This window comes from Gopherus evgoodei, chromosome 2 (assembly GCF_007399415.2).
Source record: "Gopherus evgoodei ecotype Sinaloan lineage chromosome 2, rGopEvg1_v1.p, whole genome shotgun sequence".
NCBI lineage: Eukaryota > Metazoa > Chordata > Testudines > Testudinidae > Gopherus > Gopherus evgoodei.
The window spans coordinates 180,426,805-180,443,035 of record NC_044323.1 but is presented as its reverse complement, the minus strand read 5'-3'; positions in this window follow the sequence as shown (position 1 = coordinate 180,443,035).

Below are 16,231 nucleotides of genomic sequence, written 5' to 3'. Positions count from 1 at the left end.
CTGAGGGAGGGCAGACAATGGTACTTCTACCTGCCTTCCTTTGGGCATTATAGGCCAGGCTAGTACCTGCGAGAGTGTATCTGTTCCACTGCATAGTCACTGGCTCTAGCTAGCTTCCCTACATTGACAAAACCACCAAACATCACTATGTATAGCAGCATCCACTCTCCTCTTGTTTTTAAGAGATAGTGAAAAATTTTAAAAACCAAAAGCGCTAATAATTAATTGTTGTACAGATTGAGATAATGTTATTATGAGACTGCTCTAAGTCTGCATGTATGTAAATAGTTAATTCAGAAGGTGCCAGTAGATGACACTGCAGAATATGTAGCATATTTCTTGTGGTTTGTAAGACCAATAAATCTTCTTATTGTGGACTGCAGTTGGCTTCCTTTGTGCAGCTCTTTACTTCAAGTCTTAATGCAATTGTTGAAAGCTGTAACTAAATAAATATTGAAGGCCAGACTCTTGGCCTCAGTACAGCCACTTTGCACTGCTCCAGTGGTGCAAAAGGCTAATAAAGCTGCTTTACCCGGATATTGGGCAATTTCACTTTGATTATTAAATCATTCTAGTTACCACTTCTTAGCTCCAAATATGTGCTTAGAGTCATAAAAGTTGCAAAATGCAGACAGACCCTGCCCAAGAGAGCTTACAGCCAAAAGGCAGAAACAGAGGAAGGAATAATTAGGATATTGTTTAATGTATTCATTTATTTTGTAAAGCTTGCATTACTACATTATTGTCTCAATTCCTGCAGGCAACATGGAAATGACTTACTATGCTTTTGCTTCTAACCAGATTCCCTTTTTTATTCTCATAAATTAGCTCAATGTTGTTGTGTCTGAGTTCACAATACTACAAGAGGCTGTTTAATTTTTTTAAAGGCTGTTATTTGTTGTAAAATTAAAGAATCTTGAAAACATTTCTATTCGTATTAATTCAGGGCCTAAACTAAACTGTCCCTTTAATTCTTTGTATCCTCTGAGGCTTCCAGCTGTTACTTTCATGTTGCTCAGGGCGGCTTTTGCACTTTGGAATGGGTGCTACTGGAATTCTATGAGCTTTTCCTCTTCAGTTTGTTAATTAAATGCTCTGATCCTGCAAGTAGTGCCATGTTGATAGACCCCTGGTGCACTGTTTCTCTCTCTTCCATGGAGGAGAGCTGCTGTCCCATGTTGTGCCCCTGGAAAGGGGAATGGGCTGCTGGGGCCCTGTGCTGGGTCTGGGGAACCTGACCTGTGTAGGCCCCTATTGATGTCAGTGGGGCTCTGTGTGGCTGCAGCAGTTCACCTGTGCAGCACATTGCAGGATCAGGACCTTAGGCGCTAATCCTGCAAACAGCTGTGTATGTGCTTAGCTTTCCCTTTGTGAGTGGAAGTGAAGTCAAAGGGACTACTCACATGAATAAAAACTAAGCAGATGTATAGTTAGTTTAATTCTCCAACACTGTTTCTTTTCTATGCACCTTACTTGCCTGTCTCCTTGGATATCATCAACTGTGACCACTGGCTGTGGCAGAGGAGCCAGATGGGCGATTTCTTTTGAAGCCTCTGAAGTCACAGTAAGTCTGTCTGTCTGAAATAGCATGAGTTGGCAGGTCTGTCCTCATGTTAAAGATTTGGTAAAGATCAAAAGTCATCTTTTCACTTCTATCTGCAGGGGGTGAGGATGGCGGCTAAAAAATGTTTGAAGTAGTTCCAAGTAATTTTTTTCTATTCTTTTTCTGATGTTGTTTACTCGTGACTTTTCCCCCCTTTACTATAGTTCTGCCCATTTAATGACAGTGCAGCCACTGTTGTACATGTACTAGCTGCCTCTTTACATCTTTACATGGAACAGACCTGTGAAAAGAATACATTTTGCACATATAAAACCAAAATGCAATGGAACACTTGCAGAGAAATACCTGATCAAGGAAGGACCCTGATAAGAGAAATGCAGTAGAAATGGAGCATATGAAGAAATGCCCTTAAGACTTTATCCAAAAACCATTGAAGTTTATGAGGTTTTTTTGACTGACTTCAGTGGATTTTGGGTTATGCTCTATATCTGATTAATGAACTGATTTTCAAGAAATTGTGGTCCCATGGTGTAGCGACAGGAGAGGTGTAAGTAGATAGATTTTAGACACCAATAGATAAATAGACATGGAATTTAAATATATACCGGAATGAAACTCCTTTAAATGACTGTCCAATGGAAGAAAACCACCCATTATAGAAGTTCACTTTTTTTTTGGTAATACTTTTCTGCATTTAATAGATGTAACTTTCAGCTGTTCATAATGAGCCTCAAGATTATCTCAGTGTGATAATGTGACCAGAAGTATTAAGGGGCTAGGGGAAAATCCTCATTTTCTTTTCTATGACATTTTCAAAACTGCATGTTATCTTTTTAATCTTTTTGCTGCCAGTTGTAGTTTGTAGAACGTGAAGCTTTTATTTAGGGCCTTTCCATAATTCAGTAACCATGTTTAATAACCGTTGTCGTGCACCAGAACAATGCCAAACAACTCTCTCTCAACACTGTGGTGAGTAACACAATTCTATCATTGTTTCCCCTGTCCAATACAATGAAAGATTTTGAACCACAATAACCAAAACTATGCTATGGAGTACTAATTGCATTATAAATGACTAGTGATAGACTTATTTATCTTAACAAAGAGAAGGTTAATGGGTGACTTGATATCTGTATATTTGACAACTGGCTCTTCAGTCTAGCAGAGAACGGTATAACATGATCCAACTTCTGGAAGTTGAAGCTTGGTCAATTCAGACAATTTACCCAGGATTGTGGTGGATTCTCCTATGCTGACAATTTTTAAATCAAGATTGAAAGCTTTTCTAAGAGATCTGCTCTAGGAATTATTATGGAGAAGTTCTGTGCCCTGTGTTCTACAGGAGGTCAGACTAGATCAGGGGTCCCCAACATAGTGTGGCCTCTTATGAACATTTTGAGCATAGGATAATTTCTCGGCAATCCCTTGTCATCAGTTAATAAAGCTCACATGTTATGGAATATTAATGTGGTCCTAATTAAACCTGAGCTCCTTCTGAGCTACTCAGTACTATGAGTTGACGTGCCTTACATGGAATGTTCTTTTCTTGGTGGCAGTGACTTGAACTTCTTGAGTGAGCGAACCACACGATCTAGTGCCTAATCCACCAAACATTAAATTCTTCAAAGAAATGCCATAAATGCCTTCTGAATTTATTCCTAAGGTAGTGATGGTTGCACTTCAATCAGTCAATTATTAGATCATTAGCTTTTTGGGGCAAGGAGTTTTTTGTTCTGTTTGTACAGCACTTAGCACAATGGGATCCTGATTTATGACAAGGACCCCTAAGTACTGTGGTAATGATAAATAATAATAATAATTAATAATGTGGCAAACATTTTTCTGCATATTCACATTGGTGAAATCCTTTTCCATAAACTCATTTTCAAGTGGTCCCTCAGCTTAAATCTGGAGCAGATTAGAGGCCTCATCCAAAGTCCAATTTTCTGAACTTGAAGGTCACATCTAGATCCATTCTGTGACAGGTAAATCTTTTACATCTGGTTCTGTCCAAGAGACTTTCAAAGCATACAGATGATCTTTGCCGAATGCATTTACCAAGGACTATTACTTACTACAGCCTCTAAAGAGGAGCAGAGATTTTGTCTGCTGTGGTTACCGTTCTTAAGAACACCCAATGTCCTCTACTCCTTTGGAGTTTTATTAATTTATAGATGTCTCTTTGATTCTATTGCTCATCTTTTGCCTTTTTATTCTTATAAATGCAATTTTTAAATGCCTTGTTCAGTTGTTTTCATTGTGCTCTCAGATTGTTTCCCAAATCTCACTTCTCATTACTTCTAGAAATATCCCTGGAGCTTTCTGGTTTCCAAACATGTCAAGATGGTGTGTCTTTGGCCATTAGAAAATTACTAAACTGGAACAGTTCTCTTAAGATAAGACTTTTGACAGACTGACACTCACCCACCCTTGTTCCAGAGCTGAAGTTCTATAACTTTCTGTTTTTATCTTCATTTTTAATTAGAGTTCATTTTCAAAGTGTTCCCACTTTGTGCTTTGGAAGGAACTAACTGGCACCTCAGTAAAAAGATGTGGTGTGACCTGTTTGCTGGTTCCAATAGCTCAGAAACCCTGACCCAGGAGTGTTAATCTCAAGAAACATATCTACAGGAAAGCAATTATCTCTTAGTCACTGTGATGACGTGCAGGTCACTCAGGCACAACCCGTTGTGGCCAGGTTTGGGGGCAGGGGTGAGCCTTGTCTCGGTCTCCCTTCACACAGGTTACAGACATGTCCAGACAGAACTTTTAAATCAAAAAGCAACCCCTTCTGAGTGTCTCAGCCATCCTAACCATGATAGGGCATTCGTCGTCTCAGGTTCAGTCCAGCTAGCAGTCTCTGGCGCCTTCCTTCATGATATTCTTCTTTCAGATGTCTGGAAATGGTGTCTTTCCTAGAACCCTTTCTGGCCCCTTCTGCGGGTAACTCCTTTTTAGTCCTTCCTTAAGCAGGAATTCCCATCGCTCCCCCTTAGAAGTGGGATATGTTAATTAGTCCCTCACTCTCTCCTCAGACAGAGTCAGGGCAGCTCCAGGGTTTTTGCCTCCCCAAGTGGCCAAAAAAAAATAGAAGTCCCGATCGTGATTGGTGGCTGCTCCACCATGCCACTTTCTTCTTCGGCAGCGGGTCCTTCCCTTCAAGAGAGACTGAGGGACCTGCTGCTGAATTGCCTCTGAAGAGCCCGACATGCCTGTCCCTTCCCCTTGGCCGCCCCAAGCACTTGCTTGCTGATCTGGTGCCTGGAACCAGCCCTGGACAGAGTCCCCCAACTTTTCTCTCTGGAGCTGGGTTCTGTTAATAAGAGCCTCTGGTCCTTCTGAAGCAGTAGCCTTTATCTCTCCTCTCTGAAGCTGAGTTGTGGGTTGTCCAGCTGTACAACCTTTGCCAGCTTCTCCCCTTTCCTTAAGTAACCCTCAGGCTGCAGGGATTCAGCCCTGATTATGTGTCCTGGTGTCTGCCCTGCTATGAGAAAGGAGGCAGTCTGTATGTTGGTTCCCAGCTCATCCCCAATTGATTGGGGGAGAGGGGAGCCTTGCTCCGCCCTCTCTGCAAGCTCCAGACCCCAGGCTCATAAGGATAAAATGATGGGATTTCCTCCCAAGCACAACTCATTCCTGGGACCACTTCCTCCTTATCCATATCCCCATTAGGTCCTTTTATATAATTATTGGGTTTTCCAAACCCTTAAGGCAACGCCACGTGGTTGGAGTGGACTGACTGCTAAGCTAACCCTTAAGGGACAGAGTATCCTGTTGCAGTCACCCTTCTCTTTTGTTTCAGGAAAGGACTTTCTCATGCCGCAAAATATTCTCCCATAAGTGTCTGATAATTCATCATACTAAAGAAGCATTTTGCCAGGAGACTGACAAGCAGGGGATGTTTGAGACACAGCCAACATATCCACGCTTGCTTCATGCTTAATGCCCAGCCTCTTTCTGGCAGATACTTTTTCTAGAATTTAATTTTACCAAATATATGTAATTAATCTCTCCGATTCACCAGTATCCAACACTTCACAGATACTAGAATAGTAGAGCATAGTGTCGGATGTTTTCCTTAATGCAGTATTTAGTCCTGTTTCTTTGGTTTATAACATAGCTTTCCTATTATTGATATTGTTATCCTCTCATTATCTCAACCAGAGCTTTTTTCCTAGAAAAACTGAACACTGATATTTTTTTACCCAAAACTGATGAAGCTAGGTTGGGCCAAGTACATTTCCATCCACTAGTACAGCATATCATCCGGTCACACCCTTCCAATACCATTGCACTCAACCCCTCCTTCTCTCAGGGTACGTCTTCACTACTTGCCATATCGGCGGGTAGCAATCGATTGCTCGGGAATCGATATATCACGTCTCATCTAGACGCGATATATCAATCCCCAAATGCGCTTATATCCATTCCGTAACTCCACCAACCCTAATGGAGTTGCGGAATCAACAGGGGGAGCTGCGGACATCAATCCCGCTCCTTGAGGACGGTGAGTAATTCAATCTTAGATACTTCGACTTCAGCTACGTTATTCACGTAGCTGAAGTTGCTTATCTAAGATCAATTTTCCCCCATAGTGTAGATCAGCCCTCACACTGCCCTCAGCATAAGCTTCCTGGCCTCTTCCCAAACATCTCATATCATATCTTAAGAGAAATCCCTTCTCCCTGGAAATGACTCCTAATTATCTCTCTAATAAAACAATCAAAGTTTCTTCTCCATACCTCCTAGTATCTCCACAGTTAATCATTCCTCCTGAAACTAGGTCACTGTATTTCACTTCAATGCTGCTCTACCACTTGGACAGATTCTAACTAGTGTGATGATGAATCACCATGTAAACACTCTAATCAGCTGTGAAGCCCAGTTGTACTTTCGTATCAATGACAGACTCAATAACAGACCTCAAAGTGGCAATTCTTCAACAAAAAAACCTTCAAAAAACAGGCTCCAACATGAAACTGAAGAACTGGAATTAATTTGCAAACTAGATACCATCAGATTATGCCTGAATAATGGCTGGAAGTGGTTGGGTCATTACAAAACATAATTTCCCCAATACTAATTTCTCCCTACTGTTACTCACACCTGCTTGCCAACTGTGTGAAATGGGCCACTCTCTTACCACTTCAGAATTTTTTTTCCCTCCCTTGGTATCCTGCTGTTAATTGATTTATCTTGTTAGACTGACCTAACACTTGGTAAAGCACCCCCATCCTTCCATGTATTTATACCTGCTCCTGTATTTTTTACTTCATACATCTGATGAAGTGGGTTCTAGCCCATGAAATCTTATGCCCAGATAAATTTCTTAGTCTCCAAGGTGCCACAAGGCCTTCTCTTTTTTTTAGCTTCTAAGAACCAAACTTGGGACATTACACTTATGACCATGTTCAGTAACCTCCATGTAGTGTATATGATTTAGTTCTATTTTCATTTTAGTAGGCGTTTGATCATTCTGATTTTTATCAGAATCTTATGATCACAAAATTAAAATTGCAATCAAAATCTTGCAAAAATTCTCTGAATTCTAATTTATCCCACTGCTTCATTCCTACCTATGTCTTGTTGCATCTTCAAAGATATTAGATCATTGGACCATCCATGAAATTATATCAGTTTAAGGCAGTTCTGTCCTAGAGATCCAAGTTCAGATACCAAAGGTTGTAACCAATTCTCATTCTCCAATCAAACTTACATTAAATTTACACCTGCTGGCTCTTAGTCCTAAATTTCCTGCACTGGCAGCTGGCAATAAAAAACTACTTTCGATCATTTTTAGAGATTCGGACAACATTATTAGTTACAATTTTGTTCTCCACTGGAAGTCTGCACAGTAGTTGTTATCTCATCTAATACACGACTTCTTTCTGCATTCATTTCCTATTTTATATGTTTGTTCCCAGCCCTAAGAATGCCCTACGTAGCACTGACCATTAGCTCTTCTCCCAGATTAATGATTAGGAGAAGCTCAAAAGAGAGTGAAGAGAACATTGTTAGACCCTGAGAGTTTTGCCTGATTAAGAGCAGCAGGAGCTGGAACTCTATGTGTGAGCATGTGTGTAAGAAACGCTGTATTAGCAGTGTATAGTTTCTTTGTGAAACATGCACAGTATAACATGCAAACCTCAAATCTAGACAGTTGTTGGTAATGAATTTAAGCATCATATAAAATATGTGTGTTCAGATCAGATTCCTGGAGAGTGTATTCATTGAACATGCTGGTGTTAGTGTGCTTAAAAAGTATTTTGTATATCTCATTTATTTATCTAATGAATGCATGATGTCATGGGGACAGTGATTTAATCAAAGTGACTGTCAGCCTTAGTCTGTAAAAGTCTGTATTAATACATAACACTTAAAGAGAATTTGGCTGGTCTGGGCAAGTCTGTATATTAGATTTCTCAGCACCACAGTAACAGCATCAGACTTAATTACAAATCCCCATGTGTGCATGAGCTTTTAGGGAATGATGGAAAGTGAAGTATCAATCGGCACCTCCTATTGTTCCATACTCATGAATGCACTCTTTCTGTGTTGCTACATTTTTAATGTGTGCTCTCTCAGCAGAGTAATCAGGGACAGGAAAAGCGATTGTACTCAAAGCTATGATTGCGTGCAAATACAAGCCACAATAAAGTCCCCAGATATAAGCAAGCGCTGCTAGGAGTTAATATTAGCCTCTCCTCAGAAAGTATCCAGGACAGAGATTTCAAGAACATTTGAATGCTGCTAACACAACATGAAACCCTGCAGACTTTAGTCACATGAGATAGTCATACTCAGCCGAGTAGTCCCGTGAATGGGACTGCTCACCCGAGTATAGCAGAAGAAAGGGAGGAAAGGTTTGCAGGATCATGCCCAGAGCTTTTTATTCCACCAGAAGTGTCCTTGCACTATTTTGCTATGTTACCTTTTGCACTCCTAGCTTCTAACTGCTCAAAGGCGAAGTGTCTCAGCTGGGCTGGGCTTTTATGTTCTGGGTGGTAGCAAAGCTCTGTGCCAGCTCATGTAAGTGGGTTTCACTGGAAAGACAGGAACTCATCCATGGGCATCTTAGCCAAGGGCTGAAGGGGGAACATCCCTCATCCTTTTCCTCCTGTTTCAAGAATTCAGGAATGTAAATGAGGTGTTTTCTGCTAAATTCAAGTACTTTTTCCTCCCTTAGAAACAACACATTGAATTTCCCTCTTTTGTGTCAGCCAGTGAATCCATTTTCAACAGCTCCTTCTTCTGCTGGGCCAGCTGTGAAGCTTGCTGCATATGGAGGTGCCCCATTGAGCTGATACAATACTTGTCACGCTGGGTCAGACCTCAGCTGCTCTAGGTCAGGGCAGCTGCATGGAAGTCAGTGGAGTTCTACACCAGTCGAGGCCCTGGCTCTTTATGTTTAAGATGTCACATTTCAATGACGGAGTTTAGGTATCTTTTCAGCCAAAGTGAAAAAAATAAAATACACTACAGATGCCCCCCGGGTTATGCAAGACCCAACTTATGCAAAGTCATACTTACGGAAAAAGTTCCATAAGCCAGAAATAGGATTTTCAAGTTGCGGAAATTTTTGCATAATATACAAGTATACATTTCTAACTTATGCAAAATTCGAGTTACGCAAGGCTTTCTGGAATGGAACAATTGTGTAAGTCGGGGGGCATCTGTAAAAAGCTTGTGCCACTCCAAGGTAGAAAAAATAAACACCCAGTAGCTGGGGAAATTCCATAATGGTCATGCTGTTTTACAGTTAGCAACCCCTGCCATTAATGCTTTATCCAGGCCACTTCTTAAGTATTCCCAATGTGATGGTCTTTTTGGCGGAGCCCTTACCCTTCTATTTGGCCTGGCCCTGTTAGGCAGCATGAGTTGTGTTTAGAAAACCACAAGCCCTCCTATCTTTCCTCTGCAAAGAGTGAACACAGCTGTTTAAGTGCTGCAGTAGTGACTTGTAGCACTACCTTGCAGCATAGGGAGAGGATTCCTTCCCCAACCCACTCCCTTTCAGAGTCCCTGTGGAACTGTACCATACAACCCACCATGTAGTATTTAGGATGTGCTCTTGAAGAAAAAGTTGAGGACAAAAGTCTCTAAATTGCCTCGTTACATTGACTTGAATGGAATTCCATCCATTTGTACCAGCAGATGACTGTTGCTCTTAATGTTTTCAAATCACTTTGGGATATGGAGCTGGCCTGCGCTCTAACAAAGCATTATTGTTATTATGCCCGGTCAGTAGATAGGTAAACTGTACTTTGGCACAAAGGAGGTTTCACTTGTCTAAAGCCACATATGCAAGTCAGTTGCAGAGTTATCAACAGAACCCAGCATCTCTGATGCCCAGTACTCTTTTCTAACCACTACATCCCCACCTCCACCCCCTGAACGTTTATATGATTCAGGGTCTGGTCTTGGCGAGCAAAGAAAAACCCATAAAACAACAAAGATTCTTACTTTGTATAAGTCTGGAGTGTGCCTTCTTTTCACATTTCTCTCTGTTATCAAGCCTGACATATTGGAGGTGGATCAGGATTTGCAGTCGCTTTGAACCATTCTCAGAATAAATGGTGAAAAGCTAAAGGAGCCCTGGCATGCAGATATTATTGATTTTATGACTATTTCAACAGCTCCATCAACAGTGTCACGTAAGCGAACTCGCCATTTATAAATTATGTCTTCCAAAGATCAAAGGCCTCTCACGGCAACAATTAGTTCTGGCAATTTATCAGATCTTTTTGCCTGTCAGGTGGGAAGAGAAGGGCAGTTCTGCATGAGCTCTCCTCCAAAGTTGTTACTGTAGCTAAGGCCAGGTAGGATGTACAGGGCAGTCATTTGCTTCGTATTTCATTTCTTAAGCTGTTTTGTCAGTCCTTCCGATACCCGATCCATTTGTTAGTCCATCCAGTGAAAAGGAGGCTTTTCTTAGCAGACTAATGTCACCCAAACCATAGGTTTTCTCTCTCTCTACAACAATGCCCCTGTCAGATCTCCATAGAGAGGCTAAATAAACTGGAATGCAGTGAGGAGGCAAAAAAAAAAGGCCTGTTTTGTCTTTTTAACAGATTAGTCTATAAAACACTCAGACTTTTGAGGCTGTGCTGTTGAGAGAGTAAAAACTGAGTGCACAGACACTCTCTCACCCACATCTGTAACCTCACATTAAGAAACCTGAAATTTCACTATAAACACATGAACTCAGAAAAATCTTTCACCCGAACACTTTAGGCTCATGATGCGTATGGAATGGAATGGGTGTGAGTTCTGTGCTAGCACAACAGTTCTGAATTGTGCTTGTGAGATTCTGTAACTGGTGTGATGTTTTGGACAGCCAGCCAGCTCAAGACATTCTTTAAGAAAAGTACTCACATGGTTTAATTATATTAAGCTAGCCACTGGCTTAAATTGAGTTTAAATAGGATATAAATTGGGGACAAATACCCTCTGAGTTTGGACTTTTCTGGTAATCGAAAGGAAACACGATTCCACATACATTTCATAGTCAATAGACTCACTCAAGATCAGAAACACTCTCATCACATGTTATACATACACATAGACACACTCAACAGTTAGGAAATATCACAATTAAGGTCTCATGTGCATTCTCGTACAGTCTTTCATTAGATTATCACATTATATTTTATTCACCAGACCCCTGCCTCGTTCAGTAAATGGGCAACATTAATTCTGGCATTTCTCAAAAAAAGAACAGAAGTACTTGTGGCACCTTAGAGACGAACAAATTTATTTGAGCATAAGCTTTCGTACATCCGATGAAGTGGGCTGTAGCCCACGAAAGCTTATGGTGAAATAAATTTGTTAGTCTCTAAGGTGCCACAAGTACTCCTGTTCTTTTTGCAGCCACAGACTAACACGGCCGCTACTCTGAAATCTGGCATTTTTAACTTCTGAGTGGTTGACTTTACAGCCTTATCACACAATAAACACTATTCAAAAAAGTTATCGATGGCTCCATACAGGTGCAGGGGTGTGTGTAAGCTGCATTTGACTGGCAGGATCTGGGCCTAAATGCCCATGAAGAAATAAGGGGTTTTGCTGCTTGTTTGGAAGGTTAACACATCCATATATAGTTGCTTCAAGAAATCCACATAATGAGAGATTATTACTCAACAGAATAGTTTATTTATGTATTTATTAATTTTTAAAGAGTAAACTATGGCAATATATCACTGGATCACTGAATTGTTCTTAAAGGGCCAGATCCAGAGCCCATTCAGTTCAATGGTAGTCTTTTCAGTAACTTCTGTGAGCTATGGATCAGGGCAAAGTGCTCTAGTATCCAGGTAGGAAACAGCCTAATAGGTGAGGTAACTTTAAATGAATCACTTAAAAATCATATTGTGTGGAACCTGCTGAGCTGCGTATAGCAGGAATATGTCCCAGTAGCCAAAGGAATAAAGAGATCTGAATGTAATATGTACCAGGCCTCAGTGGGGAAAATCAACAGTCCAAATGTTTATGTGGTGTACAGCCAAAGCCAAAAGATTTTTAAAAGAACCTAGAAGAGCATTTTTGTAAGTTATCAAATGACTAGAAGCTTCTTCTACAGATTAAAGATTTGTGCACAATTTAGTTTTATGAGGCTATTTGTATGTTGATTTCACAACTTTTCCAACCACATACAAGAGCTAACTGTAACATATGCAAACCTCTGAACCTGTTCTTCAGCTGGTGCAAATCAGTATAACTCCACTGAAATCAACGGAGTTTCATTGATTTATACTAGCTGAGGCTCTGTGCTGGGAAACACCGATAGTACAAGGACACTACAGCGGAGGAACGGCTTCAGAAAAACATGCTTTGTGCACTCATAAAACGGTTATGGGGGATTTTAAGAATTGCTTTGCAATCAGAATTTCAAAATCTGACTCAGGCTCCCAGTTACATGTAGCTGAACTTTGCATTTATTTATTGTTTCAATTTATTAAAAAGTACCAAGTCAGGACTGTGGGTGAATGTACAGAAATGAACGAATAAAGAAGGAACATCATAAATAGGGAACCTTCTAATACTCTCACATTAGAAAGAAGGTTTACTTCCAAAGGAAGGTGAATGGACCTACCTACTAATTCAGGCTGGACATTAGTAGAGGATGACACCCTATACAGAGTACAAAATAAAACACATACTGTCAATGCAATCGTTTGTAAACAGTGTTATTGATCAGATGGACAAAATGAGAAGCTTTATAAACAGTTGTCTAACCAGGACCTAATTCTGTCACAAGGTGGCAGGTTCTGTGACACTGTATAGCGATGCAGGGCTATGCTTCTGATTCACTCAGGCAACCACACCAGGTAGGGCCAGAAGTCCATAAATGGACTGAGGGTCTCTTCCCTGAGGTAAAAAGAACAAGGAGCAGTGACAGAGGCATCTTATAAGAAGCACCCTTAGAAAGAGGGCAGCCCCCGAGTAAGCTCCAGCAGCTCCTCTGTTTGTTAAGTTGACAATAAAGGAAACAACAGGGAAGGGATAAGTTGGGCTCCTATCTGGGACACTGCAATGTTAGAAGCAGTGTGAGAATACCATACAAGCAAAGCAAAATATGCAGTTATGTAAGGGGTTAAAAATGAATTAAAGTGAGACCTACCACCTGATTATGGACATTTAAATTATAAATTCTTTTTAAAATCTCCTTTCCTTCTTATATTGGGGTTGTTTGTCATGGATGTATGTTATATTATACTATTAAATACAATACATACATGTAAGGCATTCACACTATTATTTAGAATAATGGTTCTCAAACTATGGGGTGGGCCTCCCAAGAAGACAGGGAAATGTGTCAATGGAGGTGCGAGCTGTATGCTCTTTTTTTTGTTTTTGTTTTGTAAGAGCTCTGGCTGTCAACCCCAGTGGCTGGGGCTCATTCAGAAGGGCTGTGCACACCTGGGAGGTGGGGATAAAGTAGACAGCTGGAGCCCTGCCACCTGGGCTCTGGTTCTTCTTCTGGGGGCATGGATCATTGTTCATGTTGCACTTCCTGTCAGTACCCAGCCTGGGTTGGGGAAGCTAATGATCCAACCAGCGGACTAAATTTGGTGATGAATCCTGGTCACATGCTACCTGAGGCCTTAGCACATATGCTAAGAAGAAGGCAGTCCAGGCTAAGGTGCTTCCTCCACAATTCCTTACCTGAAGGCACCGGGGCTCCAGCTATCAGCCCTGGGATGGCAGTAACAGTGCAGAAGTAAGGGTGGCAACGGGGCATTAAGTCTGCTGTGAAAAATGATATTGACAAATAGCACTTTTCACATGGCCACCCTTACTTCTGTGCTGCTGCTGGTGTGGCGCTGCCTTCAGACCTGGCTACCTGGCCAGGACCTGCTGCTCTCCACTTTGCCTTCAGAGCTGGGTGGTGGTAATATGTTCTTGGGGGGGACAGGGACGTAAATGACTACAAACACAAAGAAGGACACCCCCCCCGATCAAATAAGTTTGAGAACCACTGATTTAGACTGTTTGTATTTGACTTAAAATATTCTCAAAATTAATTTTAAAAACAGCTTCAGGCAATTTAACAGATATGTTTGCACAGGCCTCCTGCTTCTATTCTTCTTCACTGACTTGCACAGCATGATGAGTGTGTGGCAAGCAGAAAGTAAAACACAACAAACCCTACGCTGCAAGTCAGGTCGATGTTCTTCCCAGTGTCAGTTGTTCATCCTGCAGTACAAGACTCTTTGATCTCAACATGCCTGCTCACATCATGAAGTCAGGTCTCTCTGATGGATGGGTTAGGTAGTTTGCGTAAGAGAAAAAATGCCTGGTTTGATGTCGGTTGAGACGGACAGCCATCAGAAGAGCTCCCAGAGGGCATCCTCGAGGTGTCTGTGGATAATGTCACTGTTCTTGTTTTACACTCTGTACCATAGTGCTCCAGCCACACCCACGGAAGTAGATAAACAAGTTCAGGGCAGACTAAAGTAATAAGAAATCCTTTCATCCTCAATGAGGGTCTCAATCCACCAAGGTGTTGGGTGTTCCGACACAGATTCAGCAAAACGCTTAAGCGTGTGCTTATCTTTAAACATATGCATAGTCTTATGTGTTGCAGGATCAAGCCCTAAGGTTGTTGGCATTATTGGTACCAGACCTTTGCAGTCTGAAATGAAAGACACAGTCAACTGCACTGACTGTACATTTCTGCTAGTAATGAGTCAACATATTTTGCCTAATTTTTTAACCCACTAGAGTACTGTGGATTTGAACTTTTTTCTTGAATGTGAATGTCAAAATCTAGTTAGGAGTGAGAGAAAGTGAAAAATAGTAGGGTGGAGAAAAAATCCCATGAAAAAATAGAAATAAAGAGAAAGAACAGAAGGGAAGACAAATACAGAGGGCCTGTTTCAGCAAAGTACTTACACACATGCCTAACTTTAAGCAGATGAGTAGTCCTGTGGACTTGAGTTACACTATTCTTAATCTCAGTGGCCCCAATTCAATGAGATACTTAGACATGTGCTTAACTTAAAACTCATGAAAAGGGGTGAAGGAGGCAAGGGAAAATGTAAATACAATGTAGCATAAATAAGGCACCTTTGATGTCAGCCTAGTTTTTGGGGGGCTGTTTTTTTAATCCCTTGTACATAACAAACTTTCCCTTAGCTAGAAAAACGTTTGTTTTTTAAACTGAATCTCCCTTGAGGGGAGGGGGAGGGTAGAGGGCTTAAATTACAGGAGAAATAGCTGGTTAACTCAAACCAGTTTTGCAGAGCCAAAAGAATACTTGGACAGGTTCTAAAACATCAAATTCCATGGGGTTTGTCCATCTCTGATTTAAATTTTCAGTAAAATAAATCCTGGTCAGGAAAGTTGTTCCATTGCTTTCAAAAGTGGCTTTTATTATATTTGTTTTTAACAAGTGCATTCTGGTTAAAAAAAAAAAAGACTTCAGATCGTCTTTGATTTGCCACATCAAAGTCTTACAATAAAGGCCAGATACTTTCTGGCCCCAATTCTGCTCTTATGTGCACTGGTGTAAACCTGTAATGATTCTACTGATGTCAAAGAATTACTTTGAACCAGGCTAATTTAGGACAGAGTTCAGGTCTCATTGCAGTAATCCAACTACAGGACCTTGTCCTATGCACATAACTATTATAAAACTGATTATTCAATGGCATTGAAAAATAGAAAACTTGGCTTCACTATCATTTTTCACCTAACATTGTTTTATATCTCATTTGATCAAATCAAATAGAAAATTGGGACTTAATCTGGCTGAGTTTTTGAATTGTCACACATGCAATGTTTATCTCAGGAAAAATGTTACCATCTTTGTATTTTACCCATAGCATTCTATCTATCCTGTGGCTATCACCATAATTTATGAGCATACGAACCTAATTGCTCAAAAGTCCTAATTTCTGCCTGATTCTTAACATACAAAGTGAGGATTCTACATTAAATAAAGACATCAGCTGACATGAGAAACCTATTAATAGTGCCATGATGCTGATGAAGTCAGACTGGGAAGTGATATGGTTTCATATACACAGTGGAAAACAATCTGCCATCGAGAAAGCAAACAGCAAGATATCTTTCCAACCCTGGTTATCCAGCTCACTGTGTTTGTAAATACTGCAATGTATTGCGAAGACTATATTTATCCTAACATGAGGAAACATGAGCAAA